This window comes from Saimiri boliviensis, chromosome 13, assembly GCF_048565385.1.
Source record: "Saimiri boliviensis isolate mSaiBol1 chromosome 13, mSaiBol1.pri, whole genome shotgun sequence".
In the NCBI taxonomy this organism is placed as follows: domain Eukaryota; kingdom Metazoa; phylum Chordata; class Mammalia; order Primates; family Cebidae; genus Saimiri; species Saimiri boliviensis.
Window position 1 is genome coordinate 43,660,276 of NC_133461.1, and position 14,043 is coordinate 43,674,318.

Sequence of the window (14,043 nt, forward strand, 5' to 3'; positions counted from 1 at the left end):
GTCTTGGAGTTAGTGTCCACATTTTTTTTTTCTTGAGAATGGGTCACATTTTGTTTTTGTTTTCCTGAGTAATTTTGGATTTTATCTGAACACTGTGTATATAATGTTGGAAATAACCTATTTTAAATTCTTCCAAAGAGTGCTGATTTTTTCATTTGCTTGTATCAGCAGGTAATTAACTTGGTTGCAGTCAAACTGCAAACAATCTTTTTTTGCAGCAGCTCAAATCTCAGTGTAGTTATTTCATTCTTAGTTAGCTTCTGTAGTCTGCTGCATGCATGCATGATTTAGGGTTCTGAACAGCTTGTAAAGAGAACTTGAGTTTTCTTTTTTCTGTGTCTCTTCTTTCTGGGGATTATTCCTACATTTTTCACAAGTTGTGGTATCTTTGAACTCTATCCTTTGTTTCTTTGAGTCAGAAAATCTGCAGATTTTCTATAGGAATTGTATCCACTCTGCATGGTGCCTACTGCAGCATTCCTTTAGCCTAAGAGCTGTTCAAAAGGTAAAACACTGTGTGTTATTCCATTTTAAAGAATTGACCACCCCCGATATCCATTTGCTTTTGTTCACTCGATGGTGCTTTCAGATGATTGTTTTGTTATAAAGGCAGTCTGTGCTATGCACAGTACTGTGTCAATGGAAACCTGTGAATTTTGTAACTGTGTCTTCTCTTTGCACATTAGCTGATACTGTAGAACTATATAAAGCAATGACATGGTTCTGATATGCATGACTTTTAACATGGTTTTAGGTAATACGGGGACTGCCTATATTTTTGTCCAGAGACTATAGCTGTTGTCTTCATAAGGATTATTCTGGTTGGATCTTTCTTGTCCACATCAGAAGAGGAACTCTTTCTCCTAATTATTTTCTATAATAGCCTCGTGCTTTTTTTTTTTTTAACTTCATAGCACTTTTCACAATTTATGACTATTAATAGTTATAACAATGTCTATTTATTTATTTTCAGACTGCTTTGATAAAATTGTATGACAAATAGGAGGCAATCAATAGGTATGCACAGGATGAAATGGTGAAACATTGCATGACTGAATGATGTCTTCCATGATGGTAAAACTAGGTAGCAAAATGGTTTTAATTATAGTCCCAAGATACTTCCAGGGACTACAATCAGGTAAACAATATCATCACAAAAGTCCACATAAGACCTCCATGCTTGTTTAAGAGCTAAGATATACATTTTTATGGAAATTATAATAACAAGATCACCTCAGCCTTACTTTTAGATATATTTGAATAATGCCTAATTGGGGAGATGAGAAAGGCTTGACATGTTGCTATTCAATAATAAAGCCAAGTTTTAAACATAAATTTTTGTGTCATCAAATGATTAAGAATCTGTGTTTGTGTAGTTTTAACAGATCATAATAATGCCACATTTATATGATTAGAGAACAAATCTCAAATTTAACAGCTCAGAGACTCTCTTTATATAAGACAGCTACTGTAGCACTTAGCAGAGGGTAAATGCTCAAGAAATGTTAGTTTATTTCTTATTGCCTAATTCTTCTCTTGTTCATAACAAATCAAATACATGCCCTTTCAAACAGTTCAGATTACTAGTTTTCAAGTATAGATGCAACCCTATATGTTAATAAAGCTTAATGAAGCTTAGTTGGAAATTGTCATTTGTTTATGACTTAAAGCAATCTGCACAGCAGATAGGAGTGGAGCATTTATTGTAAAATGAATAAGAACATAGGGATCTTCTGTAGAGCTTTCTGGATTTGCTTTGCTTTTGCCCTGGTGAATGAAGCTACAAATAATAAAGGACTTCAATTAAGATTTTAAGCCAAATTTCTCGGCTACGGTGGAGGAGGTCTTCATAAATGCTCTATATCATTCTTAAGTGAAGTCTAATTCAAGTTATTTCCTTCATGAAAGACCTCTTTAGGTTTACACATTTTCATTTACTAAGTGTGTTACATTAGAGTGGGTGGTAACATAAAATTTAATTAACTGAAGACAAATAAGACAGATAGGATCACTACAGATTGATGATATGAATTTCCCTATTTTGGGAGATGTACATTGAGTGGTATTATATATCATTGTCTCTCAAACTTTAATATGCATAAGAATCACCTGGAAATCTGGCCAAAATGCAGATTCTGATTCTGCAAGTTTGGAATAGAGTCTGAGTGTGCATTTCTAACAAGGTCCCAAGTGATGCCTGTGCTGCTAACTACACGTCAACTTGCTAGATTATACTACAGATTTGCTGGCTGTGTCAACTGAGATGGGGCTTAGGATATCTGCTGCTATTTCCCCCCCAACTTTATTACGGCAACCATGGAACTCTTTGCATTTACTAGATAGAAAACTTCGTGTATTAGGTTTACGCAAAATTTTTTGTGGTTTTTACCATTACTTTCAATGGCAAAACCACAGTTACTTTCGCACCAATTTAATCAAATAAATTCCAGGTGATATTAGTGAGGACACTCCATGATTTTAGAATTTCTTGAAATTTTTTTCTTTCGGCACATTTCTTTAGTACACCTGAACTATTCAATAATAAGCTCTTTTTGTTTTTTTTTTTTCAATGATGTAGGGTTTATATATAATAAAATGTACTTACTGAAAGGGAATTTAGCTGTCATCAATTTCTCATTTCACAGGTAAGGAGACTGGGGCTGGTTTAATTATGGGACTTAAGCACTTACATGTTCTGAGGCTCTTTAACATGCAAAAAGAAATTATATTAACTTGGAAGAAGATCATACTGTGGTGCTACCACAAATATATTAAATTAACTGCTTTGATTGGAACTTAAGCAATCAATGCCATAAAACAAAAGTTTTTCCCACTGCTTTGAATCAGTTACTTCGGCATTAGTAAGCACAGTATATTCAGAGACCTCCTTTGCTAGGAAAACTAGCACTTCTCATTTCTGTTCAATGTATAAGTGGGAACACTTAATTAAATGGTAAAAATTATTATTTGATAATAAACATTCACTTTACAGAGTTAAGCTCTGCCAAATCAGAAGTCATTGCTTAAAATATTCCAGCAAGGCACATGGATAAAAGAAACATGAGTAAATTGAGAATATAACTAATATGTCTGAGTATAAATTAAAAACATGGTAAGTAATAAAAATGACTAGGTTTCCTCAGTTTTTTTTAATGTGATGATCAAATCAAAACCTTAATGTTTTATCTGTCTATTTCTTTAAGTGAAGTTTTATTTAAAATTAAAATGGATACAACTCTGACATCTCATCCAGGCTTGCATTTTTCACTGCAAACAGCATATTTCCTTTCTTATGCCTATTTATGCTTCAAATTAAAAGCCTCTAAAACTAAACTCATATCTTCCATTTTCTCTAAGAGCTTCCCATGTTGAACAAAGTAAAAATATAATTCTCCCAACATAAAATTGGAATTGTCTTTGACTTTCTTCTCATTTGCTTGATATATCAGCCAGTTTTCACTGATTTTTAGAAGCTTTTGTTACTCTATGAGATTTTGCTATTCCATGACATCACCTTGCTGAAGCTATTATTAGCTCACACCTATTTTTGCAAATATCCCTTCTATTGATTTTTCTTCTTCCAACCTATCTCACTTTTAATTCATTTGTAATAGTTAACACTAGATCATTCCTTTTAAATTATTATTATGCTCACATTAACTCAAATTCCTGAAATAGTTTTCCGTTATTTGTAGAATGATACACAAAATTTTTAGCCCACTGTCCAAAGCTGTTTCTAATTCTGCTGTGAACTACCTTTCAAGCTGCACTTTGTACTAATCTCAACATAAACCCTCTATTGTAATCAGATCACTTGACTCTGTCTCCCAAACATGTCATGTACTCTCTGTCACTTATATCATTTGCATTATTCTTACACTTATGGGCATTCCCTTCTTCTCTGTTCCAGTGGATATAAATTTAAGTGGAAAGTGAAAACTATAGAATGTTTGACCAGGAAGAATATTTAGAGTTAACTTAGTTCTACTTCTTACCTCTTGTACCAGTTTAACATTGAAGAAACTAAAAATCAGAAAAAACTTAGGTTTATATTTACAAATATCTAACGAGCATTATACTAATAATTACAAAAACTCAGTTATTTAAAAAATTATGTGATTCATTTAATGTCTATCATACTACATAAGTTTGTCAAAATGAAATTTTCTAAAGACCAAAAATCTACTCTATTTGACTATCATAAACTATCTCAAGAAAATTCAAATGAAGTCCAATTTCCTATATGTTCTATGGACTGATAACAACAAGTCTTGAACTGACTTCCTTGACTCTAAGATCGTCCTGGTTTCAATAAAGAAATGCTCACCTTGTCTTGCTGATATCATGATAAGTTCCAGTAAAAGTTCAGAAGCTGGTCTTTAAGTAGCATGTTAAAATCTCTCAAGCCTTATTAGTGTGTGTGTGTGTGTGTGTGTGCGTCTGTGTGCACGCACATGCATGTGTGTGTTGAGGGGGTTCAGTAGAAATTAGATGATGGTAAAAAGTAGGTCAACTAAATTTGGTAAAAATAGCCTTTTATAAGAAAAGATAGTAATAGATGAGAATTATTCTCCTTTACACTAAGGACAAATAGAATCTGCCACATACAAGTTAACATTCTTTTTTGTTCTGGGTACCCATTACTCATTTACTATTGAAGAATGTATATTTTTATAGATATATAATAATTGTACATTTTTATGGGGTACATGTGATATATTGACACATGCATACAATGTGTTATGATGCATCAGGGCAATTGGGATATTTATCATCTCAAACATTTACCTTGTCTTTGTGCTGGGAACAACACAATTCTTCTCTTCCAGCTATTTAATAAATAATAATTATTGATATCTAGAGTCACCCTACTGTGCCATTGAACACTAGAATTTATCCTTCTAAGTAAGTGTATTTTTTTACCCATTACAGATTAACATCTTTTTTTTTTTTTAATACTTTAAGTTCTGGGGCACATGTGAAGATCTTGTAGGATTGTTAGATAGGTATACACACGCCATGGTGGTTTGCAGCCTCCATCCCCCTTTCACCTATATTAGATATTTCTCCTAATGTTATCCCTCCCCAACATCCCCACCCCCTGCTATCTCTTCCTTAGCCCCCCACCCCACAACAGACCCCAGTGTATGATGCTCCCCTCCCTGTGTCCATGTGTTTCATCATTTGACACCCACTTAAGAGTGAGAACATGCAGTGTTTGTTTTTCTGTTCTTGTGTCAGTTTTCTGAGAATGATGGTTTCCAGATTCCTCCATGTCCCTGCAAAGAATATGAACTCATCCTTTTTTATGGCAGCATAGTATTCCATGGTGTATATGGGCCACATTTTCTTTATCCAGTCTGCCCTTGATGGGCATTTGGGTTGGTTTCAAGTCTTTACTATTGTAAACATTGCCACAATGAACATATGTGTGCATATGTCTTTATAATAGAATAATTTATAATCCTTTAGGTATATACCCAGTAATGAAATTGCTGGGTCAGATAGTATTTCTATTCTAGATCCTTGAGGAATCGCCACACTGTCTTCCACAATGCTTGCACTAATTTACACTCCCACTAACAGTGTAAAAGTGTTCCTATTTCTCCACATCCTCTCCAGCATCTGTTGCCTCCAGATTTTTTGATGATCTCCATTCTAACTGGCATGAGATTGTATCTCAATGTATTTTTGATTTGCATTTCTCTAATAACCAGTGATAATGAGCATTTTTTCCTGTTTTGTTGGTTGCATAAATGTCTTTTTTGAAAAGTGCCTGTTCATATCCTTGCCCACTTTTTGATGGGGTTGTTTTTTTCTGGTAAATTTGTTTTAGTTCTTTGTAGATTCTGGATATTAGCCCTTTGTCAGATGGGTAGTTCGCAAATTTTATCCCCATTCTGTTGGTTGCTGGTTCACTCTAATGATTGTTTCTTTTGCTGTGTAGAGGCTCTGAAGTTTAATTAGATCCTATTTGCCTATTTTGGCTTCTGTTGCCAAAGCTTTTGGTGTTTTAGTCATGAAGTCCTTGCCTATGCCTATGTCCTGAATGACATTGCCTAGGTTTTCTTCTAGGGTTTTTATAGTGTTGGGTCTTATATTTAAATCTTTAATCCATCTGGAATTAACTTTTTTATAAAGTGTAAAGAATGGGTCCAGTTTCAGCTTTCTGCACATGGTTAGCCAGTTTTCCCAACACCGTTTGTTAAACAGGGAATCGTTTCCCCATTTTTTTTTTGGTAGGTTTGGCAAAGATCAGATGGTTGTAGATGTGTGGCATTTCTTCCAAGTCCTCTGCTCTGTTCCATTGGCATATATCTCTGTCTTGGTACCAGTACCATGCTGTTTTGATTACTGTAGCCTTATAGTATAGTTTGAAGTCAGGTAGCATGAGGCTTCCAGCTTTGTTCTTTTTGCTAGGATTGTCTTGGCTAAGTAGGCTTTTTTTTGGTTCCATATGAATTTTAAAGTGGTTTTTTCCAGTTCTGTAAAAAAGATCAATGGTAGCTTGATGAGGATAGCATTGAATCTATAAATTACTTTGGACAGTATGGCCATTTTCATTGTGTTGATTCTTCCTAACCATGAGCATGGAATGTTTTTCCATCTGTTTGTGTCCCCTCTTATTTCCTTGAGCAGTGGTTTGTAGTTATCCTTGAAGAGGTCCTTCACATCCTTTGTTAATTGTATTCCTAGGTATTTTATTCTCTTTGTAGCAATTGTGAATGGGATTTTGCTCATGATTTGGCTGTTTGATTGTTATTGGTGTATAGGAATGCTTGTGATTTTTGCATATTGACTTTGTATCCTAAGACTTTGCTGAAGTTGCTTATCATCTTAAGGAGATTTTGGGCTGAGATGATGGGATCTTCTAAATATACAATTATGTCATCTGCAAATAGAAACAATTTGACTTCCACTTTTCCTAACTGAATACTCTTTATTTCCTTTTCTTGCCTGATTGCTCTGGCTAGAACTTCCAATACTATGCTGAATAGGAGTGGTGAGAGAGGGCACCCTTGTCTAGTGCCATTTTCAGAGGGGATGCTTCCAGCTTTTGCCCATTCATTATGATAATTGGCTGTGGGTTTGTCATAGATAGCTTTTATTATTTTGAGATATATTCCACAATATCTAGTTTATTGAGAGTTTTTAGCAAAAAGGGCTGTTGAATTTTGTTGAAGGCCTTCTCTGCATCTATTGAGATAATCATGTGGATTTTGTCTTTGGTTCTGTTTATGTGATGGATTACATTTATAGATTTTCATATGTTGAACCAGCCTTGAATCCCCATGATGTAGCCTACTTGATCATGATGGATAAGCTTTTTGATATGCTGTTGTATTCGGTTTGCACATTGTGGAGATCCCCACACTTTTATGGGTATTACTTTCAGGAACTCCTCCAAGTTTTCATGGAGAAGAGCTAAGAAATATCGCCTTATGGTTCTGGAAAGAGGAGGAGTAGTGTAATCATTGTCCAGAAAGCCAGGGCATTCTACATAACAAAATTTTACTCTCCAAGGAAGACTACCTCTTATAACAGAGCATTTTCTCAGCTCAGCTAAGCACACTGCTCTTACTTCTGCTCCCTCGAGACTTTGCATGTCACCTAAGGGTGGAAAAATGTTATGGCATTATCGATGCACTTATGAAGGTCACAGCACAGAGACATATGCCTAGAACTTTAATAACTAAGATAAAATGGACCAATTCATTGACAGATACAAACTATAAAAACTCATGCAAAGAAAAATAGATAATCTAAATAGGTCTATATTTCCTAAAGAAATTAAATCAATAATTAATAACTTTTCAGAAAAAGAAAGCACCAAGCTCACATGGTGTTACAGGTGCGTTGTACTGAACATTTAAAGAAGAAATGATACCAGTTCTTTACAATATCTTTCCCAAAATAGAAGCAGAGGGAACACTTCCTAATTCATTCTGTGAAGCTAGCATTACAACAATAATAAAACTAGTTGAAAATTTATGTCCATGTAAAAAGCTGCACTTGAATGCTTATAGAAACATAATTACCCTAAATTGGAAAAAGCCAAGATATCATTCAATAAGCCAATGAATAAACAATGTACATACATACAATGTAATATTATTTAGTAATAAAAATAAATGAGTTATCAAGCCATGAAAAGACATGAATAAATCTTAAATGCATATTACTAAGTGAAACAGGGCAGTATAAAAAGTCTATATAATGTATGATTTTATTATGTAGTGTTATAAAAAAAGCAAAACAATGGAAATCATACAAAGATCAATATTGGCTAGGATTTTTTTGAGGAGGGAGGGAATGTTGTAAAGGTAAAGCACAGGGAATATTTCAGGGTAGTGAATTTATTCTGTATACTATTGTAATAATAAATATATGACATTGCGCTTTTGTCAAAATCTATAGGACCTTACAGCTATAGAGTAATACCTAATGTATGGACATTAAAAAATAATTTAAGAAGTTAAGGGATGGAATATAGAGGGTGTCAAAACAATCTCAATCTAATTATGGAGGTTAAGGGTAAAATGTGCTGAGATAAGTAGCTTTGGAAATGTGTGGAGTCTGTAAAAGTAATGGCCAAACTATATCTAAGCATTATATTCTAGTGGATAAAATTGTTCCCACAGGTGTATGGGTTAATAATTCTGATACCATCACACATATATATTGGAATTAAACAATTATGTAAATGGATGGTGGATGCTGGGAGCCACGTTTCCCACTTTTGGAATGTGAGGTTGTAGATGAGTAAGCAGAGGAGGCTAGAATGAGACAGGTTGGTAACAGATTAGAGTGTGAGAAATCAGTATGAACTGATGCTTAGCTTAATATAGATACATGTGGTATTGTAGGTGTATTCATTTTCTCGGGCTGCTATAACAAGATGCCACAGACTGAGTGGCTTAAATGTTAGAAACTACTTTACTAATAGTTCTGGAGGATAGAAGTTCAAGATCAAAGTTTCTGCCTGTTTGGTGTCTTCTGAGACACCATTTCATGGCTTGCAGATGTCTGCCTTCTTCTATGTCCTCACATGGTCTTTCTCTCTGTGTGTATGAACCTTTGCTATCTCTTCCTCTTATAAGGACACTAGTCAGATTGTATTACAGTCTACCCTAATGACCTCATTTAAGGCCCTATCTCCAAATATGGTCAAATGATGAGGTATTGGGGATTAGGACTTAGGCATCTGAATTTTGGAGGGGCATAATTTAGCTCACTGTAGGCTTAATAATGGTATTTCAAATAAATCCATATCCTAATCCTCACAAATTGTAAATACATTATTTTATGTGAAAAGGGGATTTTGCAAATGTGGTTAAGAATTTTCAGTTGAGAACATTATCCCAGATTATTCAGGCAAACCCAATGTAATAACATGAGTTCTTACAAGAGGGAGACAGGAGGGTCAGAGTCAGAGAAGGAGGTGTGACAATGGAAAGTAAGTGCAATGTGGAGCCATGAGCCAAGAACCTGTGCCAAGGAACTTACAGCCTCTATAACATAAAATGGTAAAAACAAAAACAAAAACAAAAATCTGCTCTAGAGCATCTGGAAGGATGACAGCCAAGATACCTTATCTTAGAATTCTGGCTTCCAGATCTAGAGGGATAATACATTTTTGATGTTTAGATTTGTGGCAGTGTGTTACAGAAGCAACAAGAAACTAACACAGACGCTTACATGTAGAAATATTTATAGATATGTATGTACAATGGGTTAGTATACAAATATATATTTCCTTGCTCTGTCAGCTGACAGGGACTAAAATTAATGGCACCCGAGTTACCATGAACATATCTAGTACTCATATCTTCATTTTTAATGCCATTCTCCAATAAAAGGATTCAGGAATTACTGGAGAAATGACCAGTTCTAGGACTGGAGGTGAAAATATATGAGATGAGCCTGGAGCTTCTTATTGTGCCAGAATGTAAGAAAAAGAAGTCAAACTATGGCTCTTCACTGATGATACAATTCTATATTTACTAAACTCTAAAGATTCTGCCAAAAGGCTACTAGAATTGATTAAAGATTTTAGCCATTTTTCAGGATACAAAATCAATGTATAAAAATCAGTAGCATTTCTATACACCAATAACATCTAGACTGAGTCAAGTCAGGAACACAAGCCCATGTATAGTAGTCACAAAGAAAATGAAACATCTAAGAATACAGCTAACCAAGGTGGTAAAAGGTCTCTAAAATGAGAACTAACATTGCTGAAAGAAATCAGAGACAACACAAATCAATGGAAAACACATTTCATGCTCATAGTTTGGAAGAATCAATATAATTTAAATAGTCACAGTACCTAAAGCACTTTACAGATTCAATGCTATTCCTTTGAAACTATCAATCATTCTTTACAGAATTAGAAAAAATTATTCCAAAATTTATATGAAACTAAAAAATAGCCTAGATAGCCAATGCAATCCCAAGCAAAAAGAATAAAGCCAAAGGCATCATACTATCCTACTTCAAACTACACTACAAGGCTACAGTAACCAAAACAGCATGGTACTGGTACAAAAACAGACACATAGACCAGTGGAACAGAATAGAAAACTCAGATATGAAGCCATACACCTACAACGATTTGATCGTCAACAAGGCCAACAAATACAAGCAATGGGGAAAGGACTCCTTATTAAGTAAATGGTTCTGGCATAATGGCTAGCCATATACAGAAGAATGAAACTGGAACCCTACCTTTCAGCATGTACAAAAATTAACTCTGGATGGATTAAAGATTTAAATATAAGACCTCAAAGAATTAAAATCCCAGAAGAAAATCTAAGAAATATTCTCCTCAACATCAGTCTTGCCAAAGAATTCTTGGCTAAGTTCCCAAAAGTAATTGCAATAAAAACAAAAATTGACAAGTGGGATCTAATTTAACTAAAGAGCTTCTGCACAGCAAAAGAAACTATCAGCAGAGTAAACAGACAGCCTACAAAATGGGACATAATATTTGCAACTTATGTATCTGAAAACGTTTAATATCCAGAATCTGTAAGGAATTTAGAAAAATCAACAAGCAAAAACCAAATAACCCCACTAAAAAGTGGGCAAAAAGATATGAAGAGACACTTCTCAAAAGAAAATATACAAGTGGCCAAGAAACATAAAAAAATGCTCATTATCACTAAACGTTACAGAAATGAAAATCAAAACCACAATGAGATACCATCTCACACCAGTCAGAATGGCTATTATTAAAAAGTCAAAAAACAGCAGATGCTGATTAGACTGCAGAGAAAAGGTGGGATGTAAATTAGTTCAGCTACTGTGGAAAGCAGATTGGAGATTTCTCAAAGAACTTAAAACAGAGCTACCACTTGACCCAGCAATCTCATTACTGGGTATATACACCCCCACAAAAAATAGGTAATTATACCTAAAAGACAAATGCACTCATATGTTCATTGCCATGCTATTCACAATAGCAAACACATGTGTGTTAGGGTTCTCTAAAGGGACAGAACTAATAGGATGTACATATATATGAAGGGCAGTTTATTAGGAGAATTGACTCATCCTATCAGAAGGTGAAGTCCCACAACAGGCCATCTGCAAGTCAAGGAGCAAGGAAACCAGTCCAAGTCCCCAGACCTCAAAAGTAGGGAAGCCAATAGTATATCCTTCATTCTGTCGCTGAAGGCCTGAGAGCCCCTGGCAAATAACTGGTGCAAGTTCAAGATTTTAAAAGCTAAAGAACTTGGAGACTGATGTTTGAGGGCAAGAAGCATCCAGCAAGGGAGAAGGATGAAGTCCGGAAGATTCAGCAAGTCTCTTCATTCCACTTTCTTCTGCCTGCTTTTTTCTAGCCACAGTGGCAGCTCATTAGATTGTGCCCACCAGATTGAGGATGGGTCTGCCTCTCCCAGTTCACTCACTCAAATGTTAATCTCCTTTGGCAACACCCTCACAGACACCCCCAGGAACAAGACTTTGCATCCTTTAATTCAATCAAGTTGACACTCAATATTAACCATTACAACCTGGAATCAACCTAGGAACCCATGAATGATGGATTGGATAAAGAAAATGTGGTAAATGTACATCATGGAATACTACACACCATAAACAAATGAGATCATGTCTTTTGCAGCATAATGGATGGAGCTAGAGGCCAATAATCCTAGGCAAATTAAGGAACAGAAAAGCAAATAGTAAATATTCTCACTTATAAGTGGGAGCTAAACATTGAGCACACATGGACGCAAACATGATGATGATAGACACTGGGGACACTAGTATGGGGGTATAGAGAAAAGGGGACATGGATTGAAAAATTGCCTATTGGGCACAAGGCTCACTACCTAGGTGCAATGTAACAAACCTGAACATGGACCTCCTGTACCTAAAATAAAAGTTGAAATTAAAAAAAAAAAAAAAAAAAAAAAAAAAAAGAAAGAAATGCTCAGAAAGAAAAGAAAAAAAGCAAAATAAAAATTCTTGGGAGAATGTCAAAGAGACACAGGAGCTGAAACAATTTGAGCAAAAAGGTACTGGATTGAGATCCAGAGTATAGAGTAAATATACAGACTTTGTGCTAATATAAATGATTAAATAAGTAAATAGATAAATTAGGGGGAATAGACAGCTCCTATAGAGGAGAATTCCAAGTAATTTATATAGTTAGTCCATCCTCAAAGAGGCAGAGCATAACTTTCCATTATTTTAGCATGGACATACATAGTCACTCCCTGACAAAAAGTATAGTACGGAAATGGGGTACAGTAACTTTACAGTGGATAAATTCGACAAAGACTACTTTAGCTAGGTGCTCAAGGTTAGTACCAAGAGTGACAAATTATGTGATTATATTTACTTTTGATAAGATCAGATAAAAATTGCACTTGACCAGTGTGGTCTTCCTTCTGAAACCTCATAATTACTATTTAATTATGAGACATGCATCAGATAAATTTCAGTAGAAAGGCATCCTACAAAATGCCTGAGCACTACTCCTTAAAACTGCTAAGTTCATTCAAAACAAAGTAAGTTTAGAAAGCTGACACAGCCACAAGCCTAAGGAGATATAATGAGCATAGATAGTGTGGTGTCCTTGATGGGATCCTAGAACAGAAAAAGGACATTAGGTAAAAATTAAGAAAATCTGAGTAAAGTATGGACTTTAGGCAGTAAAATCAAAGAAAAATAAATGACTGTTACACATAAACAAGTCTTAGAGAACTAATGTTGAGCAAAAGAAAACAGATAAAAGAGAGCACACATATGTGAAACTTAAAAAGTGGCAAAGCTAATCTCCTGATAACAGTCAGAATAGGGTTACCTTTGGAAGGGAGTATATCTGGGAAGGAGCAAAATTGTGCATGCTAAGGTAATGAAACTGATCTGTTTCTTACCTGGGTGGTAGACACATGAATATTACATTCATAAGCATGTATCAAGATATACACTAATGCAGTTAATTTTTCCCTCAGCAAAAATACAAAAATAAGGTAAAATAATCACAGGAGTGATATATTTCATCACATTCACAGGTTCTATCTCAACTCAAGGGCAGAGGATCACACAGGGCAAAGGTCACTAGTTAACATCTTAGAATTCTTTCTAATGCAAATGTGATACAATTCCCTTGTTTATTTTTGTTTCCTGTCAGTCTCCCTTCATTAGAATAAAATCTTAATGAGACCTGAGATTTTTATGTGTTTTGTCACTGATGTGTTTCAGTGGTGCTCAGAATGGTGTCTGAACTATCATAGATGCTTAATAAATATTTCCCGAATGAGCGAATGTCCCAGATGGCTGACATAAAATTTTTGCCATAAAATTTGAAGATATTTTGGAAAATTGTTGAAATGAAGAAATGAAGTTTTAATATCTATGGGGATATGAGTTAAACTCATGTATTTTTGTAATTCACTATATATTAATTAATTATTTGTGTGATGGTTTCTATTTATGCTTCCCTATTGCCACCTTGAGCATGAAGCAGAGATAACCCCTAGCTGACAAGGAAACAAATCACAGCAGCTTTCATAAAATATCGGTGTC